The sequence below is a fragment of the Gopherus flavomarginatus genome, chromosome 9 (assembly GCF_025201925.1).
Source record: "Gopherus flavomarginatus isolate rGopFla2 chromosome 9, rGopFla2.mat.asm, whole genome shotgun sequence".
NCBI classification, from domain to species: domain Eukaryota; kingdom Metazoa; phylum Chordata; order Testudines; family Testudinidae; genus Gopherus; species Gopherus flavomarginatus.
Genome location: NC_066625.1, coordinates 63,512,085 through 63,525,968, shown reverse-complemented (window position 1 = coordinate 63,525,968; position 13,884 = coordinate 63,512,085). Strand labels below are relative to the sequence as shown.

General features: G+C 37.7%; 1 protein-coding gene across 1 annotated transcript in view; it reads right to left on the bottom strand.

Annotated features, from left to right (window-relative positions):
* Positions 1–13,884, bottom strand: part of ADAL (adenosine deaminase like) — a 168,065-nt gene that overhangs the window by 133,985 nt on the left and 20,196 nt on the right. The gene's annotated exons all lie outside the window — the stretch shown is intronic.

Sequence of the window (13,884 nt, the reverse complement as noted above, 5' to 3'; positions counted from 1 at the left end):
CTGCATGTAAGCTAGACCTTACATTAATGTATATAGGCAACCTAAGGGCTAGTCTACACTAAAATCTCTACATTGGTGCCGCTGTACTGATGTAGCTGTGCCACTGTAGCACTGCTAGTGCAGACACTCCATGCTGACAGAAGAGAGCTCTCCTGTCAGCATCACTCCATCTGCCCAAGCAGCTGTAGCTATGTCAGTGGGACAGCTTCTCCCGCCAACAGCTCTTTCCACACTGGTGCTTAGATCTGTGTAACTTATGTTTCTTTTCCACACCTGTGAGTGACTTACATTATATTGAAGTAAGCACTGGTTTGTACAAGCCCTAAGTTTACCTCATTAATAACATGGCTATCAGAAATTTCTATCTTCAAAAAGAGTCCAGACAGCAAAGCCATAAGCATTCACCATATTTGAAGACAGTTGGTGTGCATGTTTTGTTTTGCTTTGCCTAAGTACATATCAATACCTCAACCATTTCCTCAGGATTGCACAGGTATGAGCACACAGTGTTCACTTTTTTAAAAAGCCATTGCAGCTGGCAGAAGTCCAGATTAGATTAATCACTTCATCTGGGGCAGTGCATGTATTCCTAAAAAGCTGCCATAGCTCACTCTTCCTGTAAAGCAGGGTAATGTGCCTCTAGATCTAAACTTCATCCTACAGAAAATGTCCCCATAACAGCAGAAACCATCTTGGAGATATTGTTATTTACCCGATTTTAAAAAATTGGGACTGTTGGCTAACCCAGTAGAACAGGGAACTGAAGAAAATCAGGCTTCACTAAAGAACACATGAGCAATTGAGATGAAAATTAAGTTTGAGGACTAGGTAGTCAAATTAGGCAAACAAGTTGGCTATTGGTGGTGGCTTCATAGAGAAACAGTTTCTTCTCATCTCTAGCAAAAGGGAGTAAATTAGCTGTACCTACACAAACAACTTGTCGTGGTGGTCCCTTTGAGGCTGATATAAATTAATACACTAGCATAGAGGTCTATTTGTTTATCTGAGAATAACATACCTCATCCATGAAGTGGGTGGGGAGGAAGCTTGGGGAAGGGGTCCTGTGAATGGAGTTGTTTAAAATCCTAAATTTGTCAAACTACTCATAGCCCAGTTGGCTGGATTTGAGTTGATATGCTCTTTAGTAGGAAATCTTAGAGAATAGCACAGCTTTTCTGAGGTGCCACATAGTTGGTATAAGCAAGGGGGCATATGATAAATGACTATAAAATCATGAATGAGGGTGAGAAAATGCATAGGAAAGTGACTTACCTCCTTCACATACCATAAGAACCAGGGGTTACCTAATGAAATTAATAGATAACAGGTTTAAGGCAAACAAAAGTACTTCACAGAAAGCCCAGTCAGCCTGTGAAACTCATTGCCGTGGGATGGCCAAAACTGGGTTAAAAAAAAAAAGTATTAAGTTCATGGAGGATAGAGTCATCAGTCCCTATTAACCAAGATGGTCAGGGAATGAGCCCATGCTCAAGCTGTCCCTAAACATCCAGCTAGAAGAGCCTCACACCGGACAACAGGAGATGGATCACTTGATAATTGCCCCCGTTTTGTCTAGTCCCTTCAAAGCCTCTAGAACTGGCCACTGTCAGAAGACAGGATACTGGGCTAGATGAACTCTTGTTTTGACAAAACATAGCCATTCTTACAAAAAACATGTTCTGCCTAGCAATAGGCTGTAATTTAAAGTTTCCAATTGTGAGCTCCTACCTCTGTCAAATACAGTAGCATGATCATTTTTCAACCAGGCTGAAAAGTAACCCTTTCATGTGAAATAATGTTTTTTACGCAGTAGCCTCACTGTGTTTATTACAATCCAAAAGGAAAAATAGCAGTCACTGTCCCTGGGCTTGGAGTCCATTTTTAAGTAGTTATCTATAGCTAACAAAAACAAATTTCACTTCATTTTGTGTAGCATAACTGATATTAAAGTTGCTGTATCTTTACCTTTTAAAAAAAAAGGCAAGTTTCCTCTCAAACATTTATCTAGCAAAAAAACTCATCTCTATTTGAGTGGGGAGGCAATATATGCTTACAGAGAAAACAAGTAAAAATAGTAAAGCTTACTAGAGCTGCTGTACCATTGTTTCACTCAGTATGCAGGCCTCAAAAGTACAATTTATTCCTGTGTATCATTGATGCTTTAAATATGAAATCTCAACTCAGAATCAGGTGGTTTTGCTTGAAACTTTTTGATGCAACAACACAACTAATTAGCATCATAAGTGTTCCACTCACTGCTCAATGAGTATCTGCCAGTAACTTGGTCCTTTTTTTAATTCACACATTAAAAAGGACTATTTCACAGACAACCTCATCAGAAAACTATCCTAGAAAAACACTACTAAAGTCAGCAGGGAATACTAGCCCATTGATTAGCGGCCTATTTATTTCAGATGCTAAAACATGGTTAAACTATAACATCCTCGACTGCAACAACCTTTTGTCAGGAAGCTGAAGTGCAGTCACTTTTCCTTACAGAAATGAAAGAAGGGTGATATAATTTCATAATTAGCTAGAGCCACATTCTGTTTACTCTCACTAAGTATTGCCCCACTCTACAAGTAGTCCCAGAGACTTCACTGAGCCTACTCATGGTTTGAGATACTATTCTTTGTGAGTAAAGATACCAGATTCTAGTCTCAAGGTCGCTAACAAAGTCCTAAACTTACTTCGAGTCCAGGTAACAAGATATCCAGGCCAATTTCATGTCATTTTCCTTACTTCACCACAACCATATACTTCTTGGTTGAGAAACATATTTTGTGGAAACCCTGATTATGCAGATTATGGAGCTGCCATGTAGACTCATTCTTTGTCAATGCCCTGGCCTGCTAGATGGTCTGCTCACAATTCAATGGCCATCTTTGAAGAGTAATAATTGCATGCACATATTGCTATTTTCAGTGTAAAATTTCAGTGTAATGTCCCATTAGCATTCCACAATATGACTATTTTAGTCAATGTACTTATTTTACCATCCTAGTTCCAAAAAAGGCCAAAACAAAAGTTACCAAACACTTCAACATTCCATATTCATATTTTATACATGCTCAAACTTACAAATAAATAATGTTCAGGCCTCGGAACTAAAGCCTGTAAGCAAGTTTGTTTAATACCAGTTGAAGAATGGGAATTAAAAATTATTTAATTTTTTCTGTCTGGATAACTTTTACTTCAGCCATTAAATATGATGGGCATATTAACTGTTTTGTTATATCACGGGGAGTCAAAACAATTGTATAATTAAGGGTGACATTTGATTTTTTGTATCTACAACCGCACATTCTATATTTGGTTATTTTGGAGAAAGTTCTTAGGCTGTAGTGATCAGTCTCATTAGTTAGTATGTGTTGGGGTTGTTTTTTTTTAACGTTGCTAAGAACTAATGATTAAATTCAATGGGAGTTTTGTTCAATAAATAACCCCAGACTTTAGTCCCTTCTGAATGGCTGGAAGATTCATTGAGTACATATTACCTTAATTAAAAGGATCAATTTGACATATTTATGTTTTAACTACACTATAATTTCTATACTTCAGCTAAGCAAAATTAGGGCAAAGTGTGTTTTGCTTATAAATCAATTTCCTTTTATGGTCTTGAGTACTAATATACCATATTGCAAATAAGTTACAATTTGCTGATGAAATTCTGCCAAGAACTATTTAACATTAAAAAAACTACTCTTACGCTATCTACATAGTGTGATGGTGTCAACAGCATCAAAGAACATGATCCTGTGGTGAAGCTTTGAGCATCCAGTGTTGTAGAACATGCAAGGTAAGCATGGAGCTGAGAGAATACAATATACCGATGGAAATAATTTGGAGTGTTCACTTGTGATAGGCCCTGGCAGCAGGAAATTGAGGACACAAAACAACTACAGGTTTTTTTTTTAAAAATGAAGAGTCACAAATGTGATATTTCCCAATAAATTGGTCTAGTGGGTTTTCCTGGATTAAGGAGGAAAGCTATTCTTCCTCTTTTTGCCATAGTACTATAGTCACTGTTGTCAGATGCTACCGGTGTGGTGCTCTTCTCTGTTCAATGTTGATATCACTCGGCTGCGTGCATGTGTTCCCTCTGTGTGCTATCCCAGCTCTTCGAAGATAGCTGACACAGCAGACCCGAAAGGAACCCCCAATGACCACAGACTCTAGTAAGGTACGAAGGCACGTCGGCCAGGTTTATTGTCGAAGGGAAACAGTCTCCAGCTCCCCAGCAAACATAGTCCAAGGTGCTGCTAAGGTGCCGCTAGCCAGTACATATTGTGCTCCCTGACAATGGACTCAGCTTAATTTTCAGTTCGGGTGCATTACTAATATTTCATACTAAATGTAATGCTTAATGGCTAAAATAAATGCTCACAATCTTCCATGAGAAGGTGTATTGCTTTCCCTTGCTGAACACTTTGTATCAGCAAAAGAGTTAGTAACCTAATTTTAACTAGCTTTTCAGAGTTAATTTGCTTGTGATACCAATTTCACTTTTGTTAACTGTTTAGAAGCACAAACCTTAACAACCATTGCTTCCCATTAACATAACATAAGAAAAGCATATAAAATTAAACCAACTATAAAATTAAACCAAAATAAATTTTAAATACAGATATATGCAAATACTTTGAGGGTATTTGAGGGTATACTTTCATGATGCTTTGTTATGTTTGGGAGCCAAAGGTGGAAACCTGTTGAAATTATTTGGTTAGCTTTATACATAAATTGTTATTTTAAAACATTTTGGTTATGACATTCTTATGACTATATTTAAAAGTGCAAACAAGTTTATAAAAAGCCCAAACAAGAAACTGACATTTTGTTAATATCTTTACCTTAATGTTGAAGTTTCCCCTTACATTTTTTTTTTGAATAACAAATTTAAAAAAAAATTAAAAAACAAAAACAAAAAAATCCCTGTGATTGATAAAAGAGAATTATTTTTGTTTGCAATTGCATTATTTGTGGAGGCAGAAATATATGTACATATATTTGTAACTGAAACCTTTTTGAACTTTGCACAAAAAATTGGTGTTAATAATATGATTATACCCCAATCATGATTTTAAAATAGTATGGTACCACATATACTTATATTTTTTAAAAGAGTATAAAATTGACTTTTGTTGCAACAAAATAAAAATAATTTTAAAAAATAGTCACGTGACACACACAACATAGACACAAGACACACACATGACATACAGGACAAACATACAATTAAAAACAAATGGTGCCAGAATTCTATTCATAACTATACAAAATAACACCACCAACAATAAAAAGAGTTAAACATTTGAATAAACAAATTATTACCTTATTTAAAACTTGAAACATAAATTTGATAAAAATATATTATTTGCCAAATGTATTGTATTAATTTGGTAACAAGGAATTTTGCCTTACTTTATGTTTAACATTATTTTAAAACTCTGCTATATGGAAATAAGAAAAACCCATGTTTCAAATGTTAGTTAGTGGTTAGGATTAGAAGCAGAGAGTGCATTTCTGTTGCTTGGCAACCATATCTTCAAGAAAGTTAGGAATAATTCCAGCTGTTGCATTCCTGAAGGAATAAAATAATTAATATACTGGATTTAAAGTTTTTACCTTTTTTTCTTTTTGTTTCTTGTTTTGTTCTGTTTTCAATTATTTTATCTTGTGGAGGTTTCTGTAAAAACTGTAGCTTTTAACTTTTGAAACAAAGAGAGAGCAGAAGTGAGGAGAGGCGGGGGGAAAAGGGAGGGTGAAGAGCAAGCTAGGAAGGTAGTGAGACCTGAGCCAAGAGAGATTAACTCCATCAAGGCATTTGAAAGTACAGGCAGCAGCAGCAAGTCTAGCAAACTGAGAAAACATATAAAAGACAAAACTTAAGCAGTATGTAAAAATATTTGAGAAAGAAGGTTCTATTTTCAGATATGAGCACCGAGTGTGGTTCCGTGGGTCAAAGCAATTGGGAACCTGCACAGTTGCGAATTGCGCCCCTGGTTTTTATCCTGGTTCTGAGAGGAGATTGAGGGTAGTTACCTGCACTTGTAAAACCTGAATTTGTTCCCCCAGTGTCTGTTGCTTTTGTGTGCATGCCAAATGGATAGTGGGAGTGCCCTTTTTTGCTGCAGTTAACTGTTTCCAGGCAGCTCCATGTGTTAATGCATCAATTCTAGGGTGTTAACGTGCTTAACTTCAGTTTTTTACTTTGAAATTCTTTTTTATTCACTCCCCTGCGATAGAGTGTTCTGGTACCGTGTTTATGCTTCAATACACTATGTGGATATATGTTTATGCAGCATCAGCCCTTTTCTTGCCAGCTTCTGTGGGCAGGGCCTGCCTCTGGCTCACAGCTTAACTTTGCTTTATGTTAGCAAAGTCTTGACCATTACTTTAGTTCAGGCCTCATACCTGGCCTTTGATACCAAGGTTTATATCTCAGGGCCTCTACTTACTACAGTCCCTTTTGTGCCTATTCCTAGGAACACATATTTCCAAACCTAACTCTTCCTTCCTTTTTATATCAATGATCTACTTAGTTAATTAGTGCACCTCTGTGCTAATAACCTCTTTTTAAGACAGCTTTTAATCAGTAATAACTCTTACAATACAGCAACTCAGTTTGAAGTATCAAATGATGATACTGCTGCTTCACACATCATAAGGTCACAGACTCCATGTTAACCACATTGTGAAGTCATTACTTGAAACTAGTACAGAAATCAGATAAAACCCAGTCTCAAGCCAACACCTAGGCTGATTACATCATGTCCTTCTGTGCTGGGTGAGTAACTTTATTTCTTTTGATGAAATTTGGTACAATTTAGTTTATAATAAAATAGGTTGATGCTCAAATTTATATTAGAATCAGTATGTATTAAAATACTGTGTTTTTTTCAAATATTTATCTATGAATATAAATAAGTACTTTGTTATGCACAAAAATTAAAATATATTTGAAATAGCGTGTGTGTGAACTATTTTACAGAAAATAATTGAGCCTGTAGCATTATTTGATTATTAATCTTTTTTATTTTATTTTTCTTACTTTCAGAGACTATCTTTAATTTCTATACCAACAGCCTTTTCAGATCATAAGATGGACAACAAATTAAATATGTATCTTACTGATCTAGTAAGTATGCTTTTCTCCTAAAAGCACAAATATTTCTTACTGTCTTGGGGACTCACAGTTGAATCCTGACCCTGTTGAAGTCACTAGAACTGAATCAGGCTCCAAAATGAGGTTTTAATTATTTGTGTGCTCTAGGGGAGGAGAAACTTTCTGATGAACCAAAATGGGACAAATACAAAGAACATCCAAGCCCAAGTCATGCAGTCTAACCTCGTTTCCACTTCAGGTAAAAAATCATCAACTTTTGATTAAACCTTGACTTACTGTACAAAATCTCAGCAGAAGATCAAATGAACATTTTGTTTTTAAATTAAACCAAATTCTACCATGTTTGCTATCTCATCTGTTTTCCAACACTAGAAAACCAAATGAAAGACAATATGCATCATTTCCCTCTGTAGGAACATTTTCTCTCTTTCGTATTGCTTACATCAACATTTATATAAAATTAGTAGGAAATAAATATTTGGGTCCAATTCTGCAACCCTTATACATAGAAGGAGTCCCAGTACAGTCACTAGTACTAATCACATGAGTAAAGCTTGCAGGACTGGGTACTTAGTAATTAGTACAAAAAAATGTGCTAAGAAATTGTATTTCCCTTCTGCAGGTTGTGGTCCTGTAATGGACAGAAAACAACTCAGCTACATCAAAGTCATAGACTCCATCAAACCCTGGAGGACTGCTGGCAAGCCCTTTGGTGAGGAACATTTCACTTTGTTTTATCTTCCAGATATGGGTCAAATCCTGCTTGCAAATGACATTAGTATTAGAAAGTCAAGCGGGAAATGGTTCTAAGAGGCTATGAGTAGCATTTTCAAAAATGATAAGACACAAGTCTGATTTTACCAACCATTAAAACAAATTTCAAATGAATCTTTAAAGCTATGAAAAAATAGGGAGAAAGGTGAAAGTTACTGTGATATAAATAAGTTTTTAAAACATGTACCTAACTAATAGTTTTGTTAACTTGGTTGATAACAACTCAAACTAATTTATTTCAAGCTGTTCAATTTTATTTGTAGATAACTGAAAGCGTGCTCAGTGCTTTACAAACATTAAGCTCCTTGCTCTGAAAATTCTTAAACTGAAAAGGAAAAAAAGCTTATATCATGATAGCAAGAGTAACTTTTAGCATGAGCCATGTGTCACATAATAGTATTAGTATTAAAGGCAGTTTTGAATAAAGAGGTAAGCTAGTAAAGTACAAATTTTAAGTCACTTTCTGAAAAAAATCTCTCTACTTCTATCGAGCTCATTTAATGTACTGTTTCATTAGTTCTTAGTGATAATACCTGTATGAGTAACAAATGTATATATTATATTATATTTATATATTCCTTGGGGGGGTGCACGCACATACATACACACTCTTTTATTCATGCAGTAGTCTAGGTATTATTACTAAGAACCAGTTAAATAAATGATAATTTAAAATATACAAAAAAATGGTTATTTTACAAATGGGCAAACTAATCCATCATTCCTCTATGAATTTAAACTAAATGTGCCTCTTTTATATTAATTCTTCCCTGGTTTGTTGAAAGGTCAAACAGTAAATTCATACAGTAGAATCTCAGAGTTATGAACACCTCGGGAATGGAGGTTATTCATAACTGTGAAATGTTCGTAACTCTGAACAAAATGTTATGGTGGTTCTTTCAAAAGTTTTCAACTGAACATTGACTTAACACAGCTTTGAAACTTTATTATGCAGAAGAAAAATGCTGCTTTCCCTCAACTTTTTTTAGTAATTTATGTTTAACACTGTAATATACTGTATTTGGGGGTTTTATTTTTTGTCTCAGCTGCTGTCTGGATTGTGTACTTCCAGTTACAAATGAGATGTGTGGTTGACTGATCAGTTTGTAACTCTGGTGTTCGTAACTCTGAGGTTCTACTGTATTGATTAATTAAAAATCAAATAAACATGCTTGCTTATTTGTCTGTGGAAAACCTAACCATGCTGGCTAATAATTTGGGGTTTGTTTATATTATAAATAAAACTATGCACAAAGTAAATATCTTTAAATCAAAGTCTAATAAATTCTCAAGCAGCATTTTTCTTAATTTGCATATCTAAATTTTTATCATCACTGCTAGAAATATTTTACGTTGGTTTGTGAGTATATGGTGAAATCAAAGTTTATTGACATTTACCAATAAAACTCTAATCCTTCCAACCTTAACTATAGCTCATCTAAGGTAGTATAAGAAATAAGTTTAATAACCACACAAACACAATTTAGATTATTTTGGGACTTACTTGGGATATAAAACACAGAGCTTGATTGGCCAGGGCAAAGGGACTCAAACCTTTTAAGACCCAAGTTTAAAAAAAAAAAAAATTCTATCCCAGGTACCAGAAATCTAATTAACTTAATCAAGTCTGATTATTATAGAATCACAAAGTTATTATGATAGTCAAACACGTACATTCTTCCATTAGCACTCAAGCCAGCAAATATCCTCAATATAGATTTCCTTAGCACGAGTCCCTTGAACTACCTCTACTTTTCAACGGACTGGAATAAGTCTCCAACTCAGGCCTTTACATTACGGACATTTTCTAAAAATTTCCTGTCATTGCTAACAACTACACAGATATTAGCAAAGGTAGGGGCCCAAGTGTTGACAACGTTCTCATGGCCAGAGCTATTTTTAACACCATGTCAATTAGATTTGCTCAGAGCAGGTGTTAGCAGTGGCATAGTGCAGACAAAGTTACAGTGAAGCAGTGGAGATTAGCATTCAAGGTTCCAGATCTGATGCATTTTGCCAACAAGGAAATGTCCTATTACCAGCCAGAAAAAGACTACAGGCTTTTGTGATGGGGCAAGGCCAGATGGCTACAGTAATGTTAGCCCCAGGCTAAACAAATCCCTAGTACCATGGTAACCAAATGGCAGTTGCTCCAGGTTAATTAAGGCACCTGGGGCCAATTAAGATCTTTCTAGAAGGCAGTGGAGATAGCTACATTGGCTGCAGGTGTTCTAATCAATCAAGGCAGGCTAATCAGGGCACCTGAGTTTAAAAAGGAGCTCACTCCAGTCAGGTGGGGAGGAGCCAGAAGAGAGGAAGTGCGTGTGAGGAGCTGGGAGCAAGAGGCGCAAGGAGTTGAGACTGAGAGGGTGTGCTACTGGAGGATTGAGGAATTATCAGACAATCAAGCATTATCAGACACAAGGAGGAAGGTCCTGTGGTGAGGATAAAGAAGGTGTTTGGAGGAGGCCATGCGGAAGTAGCCCAGGGAGTTGTAGCTGTCATGAAGCTGTTACAGGAGGCACTATAGACAGCGACAATCCACAGGGCTCTGGGCTGGAACCTGGAGTAGAGGGTGGGTCTGGGTTCCCCCCAGGGCCAGCTCTAGCCATTTCGCCGCCCCAAGCACGGCGGCATGCCGTGGGGGGTGCTCTGCTGCTTGCTGGTCCGGCAGCTTCGGTGGACCTCCCACAGGTGTCCCTGCGGAGGGTCTGCCGGTCCCGCGGCTCCGGTGGACCTCCCGCAGGCGTGCCTGCAGATGCTCCACCAGAGCCGCGGGACCAGCGAACCCTCTGCAGGCATGTCTGCGGGAGGTCCACCAGAGCCACCTGCTGCCCTCCTGGCAACTGGCAGAGCGCCCCCCGCAGCATGCTGCCCCAAGCACGCGCTTGGCGCGTAGGGGCCTGGAGCTGGCCCTGGTTCCCCCCCAAACCTCCCAACTCCTGATCAGACATGGGAGGAGTTGACCCAGACTGTGGGTTCCACCAGAGGGGAAGATCACTGAGGTGAGCAAATCCGCCAATAAGCACAGGACCCACCAAGGTAGAGGAGGAACTTTGTCACACTTTGTATTTATCACTGTATCCTGTATCACCTGTGTGTAGTGCAGTGGAGCTGTCCCTCCAAAGTAGCAAGGAGGGACTTAGTTTGTCAGTGACATCTTACTTCTACAGCCAGTGCTCGCTCAACCAACAAACTTCCAGAGTTATAGAAACAGCTGCTGCCTGCCTCCAGGAAGAATCATTGCAACTCAAGTACAGGGTTGGCTGGACTGTGTAGCAAGTAAAGTATATAACATGAATAATAAAGCCAGGAACTATTACATACAAATAATGGACATATAAGAATCATAGAACCAGAAAGGAGCGCAAGGGTCATCTAATCTAACCTCTGGCCAAGATGCAGGATTTGTTGTATCTAAACCATCCAAGACAGAGGGCTATCCAGCCTCCTTTTGAAAACCTTCACTGAAGGAGCTTCCATTAATTCTCTAAGCAGTTTTTTCCATTGTCCTACTGTTCTTATAGTTAGGAAGTTTTTCCTGAGATTTAATCTAGATCTGCTGTGCTGTAGTTTGAAACCATTCCCTCTTTTCTCTTTTTTTATGGCAGCCTTTCAAGTATTTGGAGACTGCTATCATATCCCCTCTTAATCCAAACTAAACATCTCTTTTCCAAACTAAACATACCCAGTTCCTTCCGTCTTTACATTCCATCCCTTTGACCATCTTTGTAGCTCACCACTGGATCCTTTCTAGTTTCTCTACATCTTTTCTATAAATTGGTGACCAAAACTGGATTCAGTACTCTAGCAGATGCCTAACCAGTGCCGAGTTAAGCAATACTCCTCCCATAACTTGCATGCTGTGCCTCTGATAATGCAACTCAAAACTGCATTTACTTTTTTTTTTTTTTTTTTTTGCAATAGCATCTCATGTTGAGATTGTGATCCACCACAATTCCCAGATCCTTCTCAGAAGTGCTGCTGCCAAGCCATTTATCCCCCATTTTCTATTAGTGCATTTGTTTCTCCCCTCTAAGTGCAGCACCTTACATTTGTCTTTGTTGAATTTCATTTTGTTGTCAATAGTTCAATTCTCCAACTTATCAAGATCCCTTTGAATTTTAGCTTTATCCTCCAAAGTGTTTGCAACCCTCCCTCCTTTGTGTCATGTGCAAATTTGATTAGCATGCTCTCTATTCCTACATCCCAGTCATTAATAATGATGTTAAACACCACCAGACACAGAACAGATCCCTGTGGAATCCCACTTGATACCTCCTTCCAGTCTGACATTATTCCATTAATAATCTTTGATTGTAGTTGTTAAACCAATTATGTATCCACTTAATGATAGTTCTTCCAAGCCTGCATTTCTTCAGTTTACTTATCAGAATGTAATGAAGGCCTTGCTAAAGTCCAGGTATATTATGTCCACCACATTCTCCCTATCCACCAAACCAGTTATCTTGACAAAGAAGAAAATGAAGCTGGTTTAGCATAATTTGTTCTTAGTAAATCCATGCTGGCTGCTAGTGATTACCCCTTCATCCTCCAGGTATTCCCAAATAGAATGTTTTATACGTTGCTCAAGTTGCTTCCCAGGTATTCAGGTCAGGCTGACTGAGCTATAATTTCCCAGTTCCTCCTTTTTAAAGATGAGCTTTACGTTAGCCTTTCTCCAGTCTTCTGAGGCCTCTCCTGTCATCCAAGAGTTTGCCAATATTATTGCCATAATAGAAGGCCAATGTAACTCAAACCAAATACTGCCAGAACACATTGGTTAACATACCAGTATTATGTGACAACTGACACTGCTATAGGTAAATCACAGTGGGGACTAGAAAAGGGTGATTAAACTTAAGTTCTTGGGGAAATTTTCCATTGAGTACATTTGTAAAAATTGAGTTGACACCATCTTCCTACTTCACATGAGCTGTATCTGCTTTGTGTCTTTTGCAGTGTGTGACCGATTCTGTCTCTGGGCTAGTTAGAGGAAAGGACAGAAGAAAATGAAGCCCAAAACAGATAATCACAGCTACTGTGTCCCTCCTGTTTCACTAACCAGCCAGTACAAATCCAGGGTGCCTTGTTAAGTTTTGTCTACTGTAGCTTCTTTCCTTCATCTGCCATGAAAAATATTCAGTCAATGAGAAGGAGTGTTGATTTTTACTTCTTACAGTACCTTTTAAAAATTAACCATAAGAATATAGAAAAATATACAGCGGAGAGTAATTAGATTGGTGTGACAAATGTCCTACATCTGCAGTCTCCCTTCCATGCCTGTTGGCAAATTGTTATAATTTTTAATGTGAGCCAAAGTATCTTACATTTTATATAGCTCCTTTCATCCTAAAGTGCTGCCCAAACTGTATACAGAATACTACACTTTGATATCACTTACTTGCATATCCCACATATCCATGAAAGGGTTCTTCTCTGGTTCAGTTGGATTCCTTGTGGTATTCCACTTAACTATATTCAAAACTGAGGTCCAAATGCTGCTTGTTACAGTGTAATCACTTTGGATGACTGAACAATCAGGATACTAGTCAATCCTGCACCTATTTATCCATCATGCTCTTAAAGACATGACAGTTCATATGCATGATAGAATGGGTGTAACAGCTATATCTCCTGCTAGCACAGTATCGTGCATGTGCAATGGAGGGCCATAAAAAAGCCCTGCTACTGGTATCACAGTCTGTATAGACGTTCAAGCCCTTTCCTTACATTACACATGTTTGCATGAAACTTCCTGTCATTCCACGTAGATATCTAGTGGAGGAACAAGAACAAATTTTATTAGACCCAGGCTTAAATCCTTAACTTTTTTTAAAAATTGATTTGTATGTATGTTGAGACTAAAATAAAAGGATTATTTTTTAAATGTAGATCCAGGGAATCTGAGTATTTCTAAACTGGGACACCAAATACTGAGGTTCTTGCTTAAAACGTACTCACTCCAGCAACACTCCCATTGA